This window comes from Equus asinus, chromosome 22 (assembly GCF_041296235.1).
Source record: "Equus asinus isolate D_3611 breed Donkey chromosome 22, EquAss-T2T_v2, whole genome shotgun sequence".
NCBI classification, from domain to species: Eukaryota; Metazoa; Chordata; class Mammalia; order Perissodactyla; family Equidae; genus Equus; species Equus asinus.
Genome location: NC_091811.1, coordinates 68529229 through 68540311, shown reverse-complemented (window position 1 = coordinate 68540311; position 11083 = coordinate 68529229). Strand labels below are relative to the sequence as shown.

Sequence of the window (11083 nt, the reverse complement as noted above, 5' to 3'; positions counted from 1 at the left end):
AAAGTCCCCTGAGGGTGAGCAGAGGAGAGCAGAGAAGATGGGTGAAAGGTGAGCCAGGAGAATGCAAACCAACGTGCTTGTGGAGGGGTCGAGTTGTTCACTAAAACAAGGAGGCAGGCTGGGGCACACACAGGCCGGGACTTGAGGTCTGGACGGGATACAGAAGGATCAGATAAGCAGATCAGTCTGGGTGAAAACGTAAAGCACTGAGTATTGCCTACGACTGGCTTTTGTGGGTTCCCCATAGAATAATGTTTGGACAAGTCTCTCACAGTTGGGGAAGAGGATCCTCCTCTTTCTCTCAATTGCTCTTAGTAACTATCTACATCCATTTGAGAAAACCTGCTTTAGAAAGGTCATTAGGGTAGATGGAAAATAACTACACTCATTCGCTCATTCACTCACTCACTTAGCAAGCCTGCGCCGAGCACTCACGTGCAAGGCACCGAGGAGACAGTAGTGGATCAGAGAGCCCTGTCCCGATTGTTGAGATGGCAGAAGGCACACGTACACTGAGGAGACAGTAGTGATCAGAGAGCCCTGTCCCGATTGTTGAGATGGCAGAGGTCACACGTACACCAGGAGCTTCTAGAACACACGGTGACGGTGCTATAAGAGAGCTGTAAAAGTTAGGGCAGTCTGGCCGGTGAGTGAGCGGTTTTTCCCACGGGCCCAGGGGTGAGGGGTTCATGGAATGGGCGAGGTGTGAGCCGGCCCTTTGGAGGAGTAGACTTTGAAAGGGAATCGGGAATTTTAGGCAGATCAGCTTGTAAATACATCTCTCTCAGACCCTTTCCTTGTGCCAATAACTTATGCTCACACAGCAGCCGACTTCCAGTCTTCGTTTGGGTTCCTTTGTGGGAAGAGAACTCACAGACTGGCCAACATGACTGTCGCCCCACCTGGCTGCCCCATTTCTCATTGTAAATGACTGGGTTGATTTTCTGATACAAATCAGACTCACATGAGTTAGGGATGCGTGAGCCAGTTTTGCTTAGGACCTGATGAAGCCAGGATAAGCCAAGATTGCGGATCTGGATTTACAAAGACAGAAAACCCGGAGACCCTAGAAGGGCAACATCTTCCTGACCATCCACCTGCTCCCCATCTGTGCACCGTGAAACGGTGGAACTGAAGAGGGCTCAATTAAAAACACCATCGTTTACCGAAAGACACAGAAGGCAAATTCGGTAAGATTTAGGGTGATGGAAGAACCTTGAAAGAGAACCAGGGAGGGGACCAATGAGCACATCTGAGCAGAGACTGCGGGTTGGGCTCTTCCGCTCTCTGTGTGCATTCCTGGGGAGGCTTCAGTGCCCTGTTTTCATGCCTCAACCACGACAAACACCAATGGAGAGAGAGAACTCAGTGAGCTGTTCCTGGAGTCTCTTTGGAACTGTACCTAAGGTCAGCTTGACATCACATGCTAACCTTCTGCTTGATCAAGTCTGACCGGTTTCCCTCGGTTAATAGGGCGGCGTTTTTCCCGCTCTGTGACTTCTCAGCGGCCTTGAAGTGCCACAGCGCAGGGACTGCTGTAACCTGGGAAAGTGTGCGTGTGGCCTCGGAGCCACTGAGTGAAGCCTGACTCGAATCAACCCAAACGCTGACCCGGCAGCACAAAGCTGTCGCCGTGTCCTTAGCCCACCCTGTCGCACTGAGGTCTTCAGGTTTTAAGTTCTATATAGAGTTTCCCTCCACAGTATAAAATCCTATGTGAGTGCCCCCAGAAGAAAACTCCCAAGGCATTACCTCCCCATTTAAATTTCTGTGTCACACTTAACAGAAGATCTGATTCACCTGCAACACCCAAGCTTGTCCCTCTTGTTACTGTCTAGCCTTGGCCAGGTTCTACATGCACATTTTCAGAGCTGAAGTCAAGGTGTTCATCCTCCTGTTCATTAAGTTTGTTTCACATTTACTCCCTTGTTTACACACACTCACGCCACCACGCAGACCAGATTCCCGTCACTTGCAGCAGCTGCAGGGTACCGCAGTGCCGATGGAGCGCGTTTTCTTAGCGCTGCCCTTTATGGTTGGGCTTTGTTTGTTTCCAGTCTTTTAACACTGTGAATAAAGTGGTTACACACATCCTTGTACACACTGCCCCTTTTTCTTTTACTTTATTAACTTGGAATTAACCTGAAACTATTTCCCCAAGGAAGAATTAATGAGCCAACCGGTGGACAGTGAGGAATCACGGAAGGATTGCAAGCAGGGATGGGCGAGATCATATTTTCGTCTTTGAAATATCTGTGCAGTGAGTGTCACACCTCCTGCAGGGGTATTGGGGACACGAGGAGGTCGAGAAGGTGGGAGAACAGCAAGGAAACTACACAGAGGTAGGTGATTATACTCAGAACTTTGTCAGGAAGTCTAACTGCAAGGTCTAACCACAGCTCACTGAAGATCATCAGCTAATTCCATCACACACTTGAAATGTCTTTCTTGGGTTCTTATTTTATCTTCTCGTGCTGAGGACAATGCAGTGCCACAAGAAGCAGCGAACCCCAACAAATAACCATTGAAAACGGGCCTATTCTTTACTTGTGGGCAAATATCTGCTTCAGGAACCCAGGCCTGCCTCAGGAGCATGGCCGTGGCCCCCTGTGAAGCGTGACAGTTTCTGTGACCCGACAAAGAGAAAGGAGACACAACTAGTCTAGACACTGGCCTAAAGGGAGCTCCTCACATTTCTCTTCTCTCTTTTCATTTCATTCACTCTAATCCTCTTATTATGTTTAAGTCCTGTTCTTGCTTCTCCCTCTGCCCTTCAGCACTCAAAATGCCCTGGCTTCACCATCTCTGGGCCCTATTTTCTCATCTGGAAAACGAGGAGATGACCTTGATGGTCTCCTCCGCCCTGTGGCCCTGAGCCTGACTCCACGATTCTGCCCACTCTCTCGGGTGGGGAGGCTCAGTCTGGCTCTTCAGACGTGACTGTCTTGTTGCTTCCCTTTCCCACACGATGGACACCGGCTCTTTAGGGAAATCTTTGTCACAGTGTGGCATCTGAATCCCTCAAAGGATGTTAAATGCGGATTCCTGGGCTCCAGGACCCCACAATCAGAATCTCAGGGGTACATCCTGAAGAAGCCGCTTCTTTTTTGTAAAAGACAAAGACGTATTTGGCACAAATGGTCCTGGACCGGACTGTGAGATGCTGCCTCAGGGGAGCCCTGCCCTGAGGGTCCCTTCACACTGCCCCTTCCCAGCCCTGACCTCTTCTTCAAGGTCCTGCTTTCCAGGACAGGTCAAAACAGTCACAGAGAGTCCCCCCAAACAGGTGCAAGTGGCAGGACTGGCAGGCATGAGAGAGACACACAAGGGGGACTTTTCAGTCCTACTGATCCTCAATCCTGCCTGGTCTGCAACCGCCTAATCTACAACCAAGGCTGGCACTGAATGTGGCATTAGGAGACCATCATGGGCTGACTTGTGTCCCCCTGCCCCAAATGCAGATGCTGAAGTCCTAACCCCGACTACTCAGAATGTGACCTTATTTGGAGACAGGGTCACTACAGATGTGACCAGTTAAGAAGAGGTCATACTGGAGGAGGGTGAGCCTCTGCTCCAACAGGACTGCTGTCCTTATCAAAAGGGAAATTTAGACACAAACAGACATGCATGCAGGGAGAACACCCTGTGACGATGCAGGCAGAAATCAGGGTGATGCAGCTACAAGTTAGGGAACGGCAAAGACTGCCAGCAGCCGCCAGATGCCAGGAGAGAAACATGGAACAGATTCTCCCTCCCAGCCTCCAAAGGAACCAGCACTGCCGACATCTTGGTCTTACTCTTCTACCTTCCAGAACTGTAAGACAACACATTTCTGCTGTTAAGCCACTCAGTTTGTGGTCCTTTATTACAGCAGCCTAGCAAATTAACCCAGAGACCTTGCACACAGTGTGGCTTGATCACGGGGACCTTAGGGTACCTCTTTAGCTACCCTAAGCTGCACTGTGCATCTCAGAAATGAAGACAGAAGATATGTTCATTAGAAGATGAGTGTTGAATGAGATCTGTGTGAAAGCACCTTTGAAGTGTTGACTATTAGTGGAATTATTATTCACCAAGTGGCCAATGGGGAACTGCTTTGGGAAGATCATAGAGGAATTCTTGGTTAACCAAGAATTATTCTTCCCTACGTGTAATTTGGCACCAGGTTGTAGATGCCTTCAGTTATCCAAAATGTGCTGTTAGTGTACATGGGCTCTCTGTGCTCCGGTCCAGAGCCCATGCCTGACTCTATAGCACATTGCACCCCTCTCACCGCATCCAGGACAACCCTCCAGCATTCTCCCCTCTCTCTCCTAAATCTTCCATTTTCTCCTCCCATCAACATATAAAGATGCTATTATTTCTCCCAGCTTTAAAAATCCCTTCTTTAACCATACTTCCTCTGTGAACAACCCTTCCCTTCTTTCTTCCCCTTTGCAACAAAACTTCATGAAAGAGTTGCTATAACCCCTGTCTCCAGTTTCTCTCTTAACGTTTTCAATTTTTAGTAAACTTTATTTTGGACATTTACAAATGTGCGCAAAATCCTAAGCGCTCAGTTACTTTCTACCAAGTGGACAATCCTGGTAACCAGCACCCAGATCAAGAATTAGAATTCATTGGATTGCACATTTGAAAGTTGCTAAGAGAGTAGACCTTAAAAGTTCTCATCACAAGAAAAAAATTTTTGTAACTGTGGTGATGAATATTAAGTAGGAAGGAAAAAAGACTTAGATTATCATAAGCACCCCAGAAGCTCACCTCCTGCCGCCTCCCAGTTGCCAGCCCCAAGGGAACCACTCCTCTAACTTCTGGCACCACGGATTCGTTTTCCTGTTTTGGGACTTCACAAGAGTAGAATCACACAGTGTGTACTTTTATGTCGCTGGCTTCTCTCCCTCAACATTGTATTTGTGGAATTAGTTCCTGATGTTACGAATAGCAATAGTTGACCCCATGTGATTGCTCTAGTCCAGGGATTGGCAAACTTTCTCTGTAAAGGACCAAAGAGTAAATACTTAGGCTTTGTGGGCCATAAGGACGCTACCTTCTCAACTCTGCTCCTGTGGCCATGAAAGCAGCCACAGATGGTACTTAAAGAAATGGTTGTGGCTGTGTCCGAGAGAAACTTTGCAAGCATAGGCCTCATGCTGGATTTGCCTTGTAAGCTGCAGCTTGCTGACCCTGCTTGGTCTATCATAGCCCATGGAACAAATACACTGTAGTTTATTTATCCATCCTAATGTGGATGCACATTTGTGTTATTTCCAAGTTCTGGTTATCCTATTTTACATCTCCTTCTTTTTTGTGCTTTTAAATCAACTTTACTGAAATACAGTTTACACATAATAAAATGCATCCATTCACTTGTAAATCTATTCCAATCTGAATTTTCCCCACCACTCCAACAAAACCATTTGTTAGCAAGATCACCAATGTTCTCCATGTTGCTGAATCCAATGGTCAACTCTCAGTCCTCATCGTCCTTGACTTCTCGGCACCATTTGATACAGTTGATGCCTTACGTGCTCCCTGACACTGTCTTCACTTGGTTTCTGGAATTTGGCATTTAGGTTTTCCTCCTACCTCTGATCACTCCATCTTGATCTCCTTTGCTGAATGCTCTTCTTCTCTCAACCCCTTAATGTTGGAGCGCTCAAAGTCTCAGTCCTTGGACCTCTTCTCTATCTACACTCACTTCTTGGTGACCTTATCCAGCTGTTGACTTTAATATCATCTGTATGCCCACAACTCCCACATTTATATCCCCAGCTCAGACTTTTCCCCTGACCTCCAGGCTTGTATACCCCACAACCTGCCGCACCTGCGGCCTTCTCCATCTTGATGGTCATAGTCATCTGACGACTCTTTTTCTTTTTTCTTTCTTACATACCACGTCCACTCCATAACAATTCCAACTGGCTCTACCTTCAAATTCTACCCAAATCTGACTATTTCTCACCACCTCGACTACTACAGCCTGGTCCAAACCAGCATTGTCTCACTTCTGGATAATTGAAATTGCACCCTCTCTGGTTTCCCCACTTCCACTCTTGTTCTTATACAGTCACTCGCAACACAACAATCAGAGCAAGGTGGTTATAACAGAAGAGAGAATGTGTCTCTCTCTGCTCAAACCTCTCTAACAGAGTCCCTTCTCATTCCGAGTAAGAGTCCTATAACGTAAAGTTACAAGTCCCTGCAATGGCTAGGAGCCCACACATACCTCTTCCTACCTACGTCTTCCCATCTTCCATGGCCCCCTGCTCCAGTCTCCCAGCTTCCTCCTAGTCTTCAAACATAAAACATACTAGGCACACTGCTGCCCTGCTGTGAACTCTGCCCATGCTCTTTCCCCAGATGTCCCTTGGCTGATCCTCTCAACTCCTCCAAGTCTTTGCCCAAATGTCACCTCAATGAGGCCATCCCTGACTATTCTGTTTAAAATTGCAACCAGCCCCCAACACTTTCAATCCCTCTATTCAGCTCTACTTCTCTCCTTTTCCATGATGCTGAGAGCCTCCTGGCGTACACTAGATAATCTACTCATTCATTGTGTCTATTGCTAATCATCTATCTCCCACACTACAGCATAAGTCCCTTGAGGGCATGAACCTTTGTTTTGCTCACTGATGTATTCCAAACCCCAATAACAGTGCCTATCACATAGTAGGAACTCTATGAATGTTTGTTGAATGAAAGGTTAAGAAAGTAGGAATTTGTTTTTCTCATTAAAAAGCATTAGTCTTGTTTTTTCATGCAAATTCTCATCCTGGATTAAAAGCTAAAGGACTCACCCATCAAGTTCCCAGCGAGTGGTTTGGCAATTATATCAACTACATGCAGGTCCTCTTAGGTCGATAGACACCTGAGGCTATTTATTTTATTGGTGAAAGCTTGGCGTGAGAACATTTTGGTTCAGTTCACGAAAACAGCAGTGTTCCAACCAGCAGCTCCAATAAATCTTACACATTCTTGAGCCCATAAGTCCTGGCCCCTTGCCTCTCTACACATCCATTCATCCAACTAAGAAGAACTTCTTGTTGGAGCACACTGGGGCATTTGACTAGTAAGAGCAATGGGAAGGAGCACAATCTTCTTCCTTTTCTGCCCTGGGGACAAAACTTCAGAGTGACCAGCTCTTTGCTCAGGAAATGCAGAATGTGACCAGAAAGACTTTGCGTCTCTTTCCACATATACCAAATAGCTTGCCCACTGTGCAGACAAAGATAAAGTAAACACATGGAGCCATACACTGATACAGTCTTATTCCAAACCCAGGTGTGTTTACTCCTGGGACTGTCAGTTAGTATACGGCCCTCAAATCTACGGAGACTGGTAGGCTAAGAATGATTCATCCAAGAGTGTTTCCCATAATAATTTTCTGATTACACATCTCTTCACACGCAATCTCTATTATAGTACTTTTCACAGTTTGCATGGTAGTTGTTTGTTTACACTTTGATCTCCCTGTATATGCCTCTTGCTCATCCTTTGTGCCCTGACCACTACACTAGCAGTTCCTCACAGCTGGGAGTGTGGTTGATTGATGTCACAGCAAAGGGCAGTTGTTACAGGCATGACTCTGCAGGCAGATTGTGTAGGTGGAGTCTTACATTAGCACTTACTCGCTGTATGAGCTTGGACAAGCTATGTACCCTCTCTGTGCCTTGATTATCTGGACTGTGAAATGAGCATAATAATACCACCTGCCACATGAGGTTGTTTTAAGGATGAAATTAATTACATAAATCATTTGGCACAATGCCTGGCTCATAGGAAGTATGAATACATATATGAATATGTGTGGTATAAATATATATTCAAATGTGTATAGATAATGCGTACATATGTTTGTGTCTGTGTATATAAATCTCCCTCTCTCCCCACAGAAGCACTTTGGGTCTTCGCAAGGTGACAGAAATCATCCAAGACTGCTTTTCAGTGTGATTCCTGCACTGGAGTTATGAATGAACCAGCTCTTTGTCTGGTAAAAAGATTCTAACAAAATGTTGAGAAAAAATAAATTTGAACCTGTGCACACACTCTCAGAATGCCCTTTTCCCACCAGCAGGGCTGGGCCAATCCCATGAGGCAAGCTCCCCAGCAGACATTCTGGAAGGGAGACCTCAAAAGACTGGGGATTTCATGTGACACCACCAGGGTGTGGAGGGGGAGGCAGTGGTGGCAAAGTTTATGACAAGTTTTTATTTGCTTTCTCCCCATGCCCCCAATGCATCTTCAGTCTCTGTGATTGTCACATTCACACATGAGTACCCTTGGCCTATCCTGTATTAGTTCTTTAAGGTTTGCTATGGACTAAATTGTGCTCCCCTGCCCCCACTCCCTTCACATGTTGAAGACTTAGCCCCCAATGTGATTATATTTAGGGACAGAGCATTTAGGAGGTAACTCAGGTTAAACGAGTTCATAAGATTGGGGTCCTAATCCAACAGGATGGGTGGCCTTATAACAAGGAGAAAAGACAGAAATCTCTCTCTCTCTCTGAGGGCATGCACTGAGGAAAGGCTGTGTGAAGACATAGCAAGTAGCTGGCCATCTGGAAGCCAGGAAGAGAGCCCTCCTCAAGAATGAATTGGCCAGCACCTGGATCCTGGATTTCCCAGCCTCCAGAATTGTGAAAAACAAATTTCTGTTGTTTAAGCCACCTGGTCTGCGGTATTTTGTTATGGCAGTCTGAGCAGACTAAGACAGGTTGAAACAGGGAGCAGGGCCAGATGATCCCGATAATGCGGCTTATTTCTAGGATTCATGAGGCAGGAGGGATGTCCTCTATCTCCTTAGCGGGGCGGTCATTCTTGGTCACAGAGTTTCCCAGGCAGGGATATCTGCAGGCTCAAGGGAAGGGAAACAAAGGCTCAGCAGGGGCTGAGATGCTGCCTATTCTGTTTATTTAGTATTTATTTGGGACTCATATTTCCTGGTTGAGTTGATTTGTTACTGTGCAATACACAGTGGCCCTATTAGGCAGTTTGATACCAAGCTCTTCTTAGCCTCCTTCTGACTAGTCCGTCCCAGGGCACTTTGGCTCTAGCCAGGTGTGGCTGGAGTCGTGGGGTTGCTTTCACATGGCTTGAAATAAAACAACTTTATGCAGAACAAACCAGTAGGGGACTGTTTCTCAGATAGAGGTTGTGAGTCTAGATAGCACTAAGAGCTTCAAGGGTTTCTCCTCAGTGGAGAGTCTAGCACTTTCCATGACAACAAAGCTTAAAAACAGCAATTTTTAGGTAACTTGTCCAATAAATCTCCTTGTATTAGTTTTCTAGGGCTGCTGTAATGAAGTACCATGAACTGGGCGGCTAAAAACAACAGAAATTTATTCTCTCACAGTCTGGAGGCCAGAAGTCTGAAGTCAAGGTGTCAGCAAGGCCATGGTCCCCCTGAAGGTTCTACTGAAGAATTGGTCCTGCCTCTTCGAATTCCTGCAATCTCAGGCATTCCTTGGCCTGAGGCAGCATGACTCCAATTTCTGCCTACCTTTGTCTCCAAATGGCCTTCTTCGCTGTGTGTATTTCTTGTGTCCTCTTCTATTATTATAAGAACACCAGTCGTTGGATTAAAACCCACTGTAATCCAGTATAACCTTTTAACTAATTACATCTGCAAAGATCCTATTTCCAAACAAGTTCCCATCTGAAGTAATGAGTGGATATGATTTGGGGTGGGCGTGGGGGGCACTATTCCACCCACCATATTGCTTTAGTTACGACTCTAGTTGAAAACTACAGAAAAACACTTACGCCATAGTATGCAATAGAAAGGATTTTATTTGTAGGACATAGGAGTGTTTTCCAGAATCTCAGGGCAGTAAAGCAGTCTGGCCTCAAGAGGAGGAACCTGGAACCACATAGCTATCAGATGGTGCACAACTGCACAGTCCTCTTGCTTCCTCTTGTCTTGTTTCCCTCTACCTGTCAGCTTCGTTCTCCCTGCAGGCTGGCTTTCTCTGCATCTCCATGCCTTTGGCAGGCAGCTGATGGCCAACCCATTGCTCTAGAGTTTACATTTCTGTTCAAATGATCAGTTAAAATTGGATAGCCTTGGTCCCAATGCTAAATTCTCAGGAGAGAGAATCTAATTGGCCCATCTTGGGTGGAGTAGGTGTTCAATCCTCGTCCAATCAGTTGTTAGGCGGATGGAGTAAGCTAGTAAATCCAGCTGGTGGTGTGGAGTCATCCCAGTGGCAGGGAAGGAAACCCTCAGAGAAAGATGAGTCATTGTGAGCTAGGTACATAGCCCAAAAAAGGTCTACACTAGGTGTCTTGTGTTTTATGGCCTTTAACAGCATCCAGAGTGTTTTCATGTATATTCTCGCTTGATTTGTGCAAATTCATCCAGAGTAGGCATAATTGCAATTTACCCATTTTACAGATGCAGAAAGAGACTCTGAGAGATGAACCCACAAAGATGATCGGTGTCAGAGACCAGGCACAACATTATGTCTTCTGACTCCTGGCCTGACTCTTTTACCTTACCTCGCAACACAGAAATGTAGCCCACTCTGTAGTGTTCATTGCAACCAAATGTCACTTGTGCACAGCATTATTATCCAAGTTTACAAATGTACTTTCAAAAATAAAAATTCAGGTGTCAGCCCTGTGGCCGAGTGGTTGAGTTCTCACACTCTGCTTCGGCGGCCCAGGTTTTCACCGGTTCGGATCCTGGGCGCTGACATGGCACCACTCATCAGACCATGGTGAGGCGGCGTCCCACACGCCACAACTGGAAGGACCCACAACTAAAAATATACAACTATGTACTGGGGGACTTTGGGGAGAACAAGGAAAAAAAAATTAAAGATAAATAAAATAAAATAAAATAAAAATTCAGCAGTCTGAAGATTACAGCCATTCACTCGTGTCCAAGTCATCCAAAGTTTCTGCCGCCTCTCATTTTCCTGCTTCTTCCCCGGTTCACGGTCTTCTCACAATTCTAAACCCCTCAACATCATCGTTCTCCCAGAAAGTTTTCACTAGGATTTAGTATACTAAAATAAAAGGGAAAATCCTTTTCCTTTTAGCATTTAAAGGCAAATCCCTCCTCCTTTGCGTTTTATGAT

General features: G+C 46.0%; 1 long non-coding RNA gene across 1 annotated transcript; it reads left to right on the top strand.

Annotated features, from left to right (window-relative positions):
- The first annotated feature begins 2174 nt into the window (after positions 1 to 2174).
- Positions 2175 to 10766, top strand: LOC139041628 (uncharacterized). Its single transcript, XR_011497118.1, has 3 exons — positions 2175 to 2342; positions 7893 to 7990; positions 9283 to 10766. It is a non-coding gene; the product is annotated as an uncharacterized lncRNA (long non-coding RNA).
- Positions 10767 to 11083: the final 317 nt, after the last annotated feature.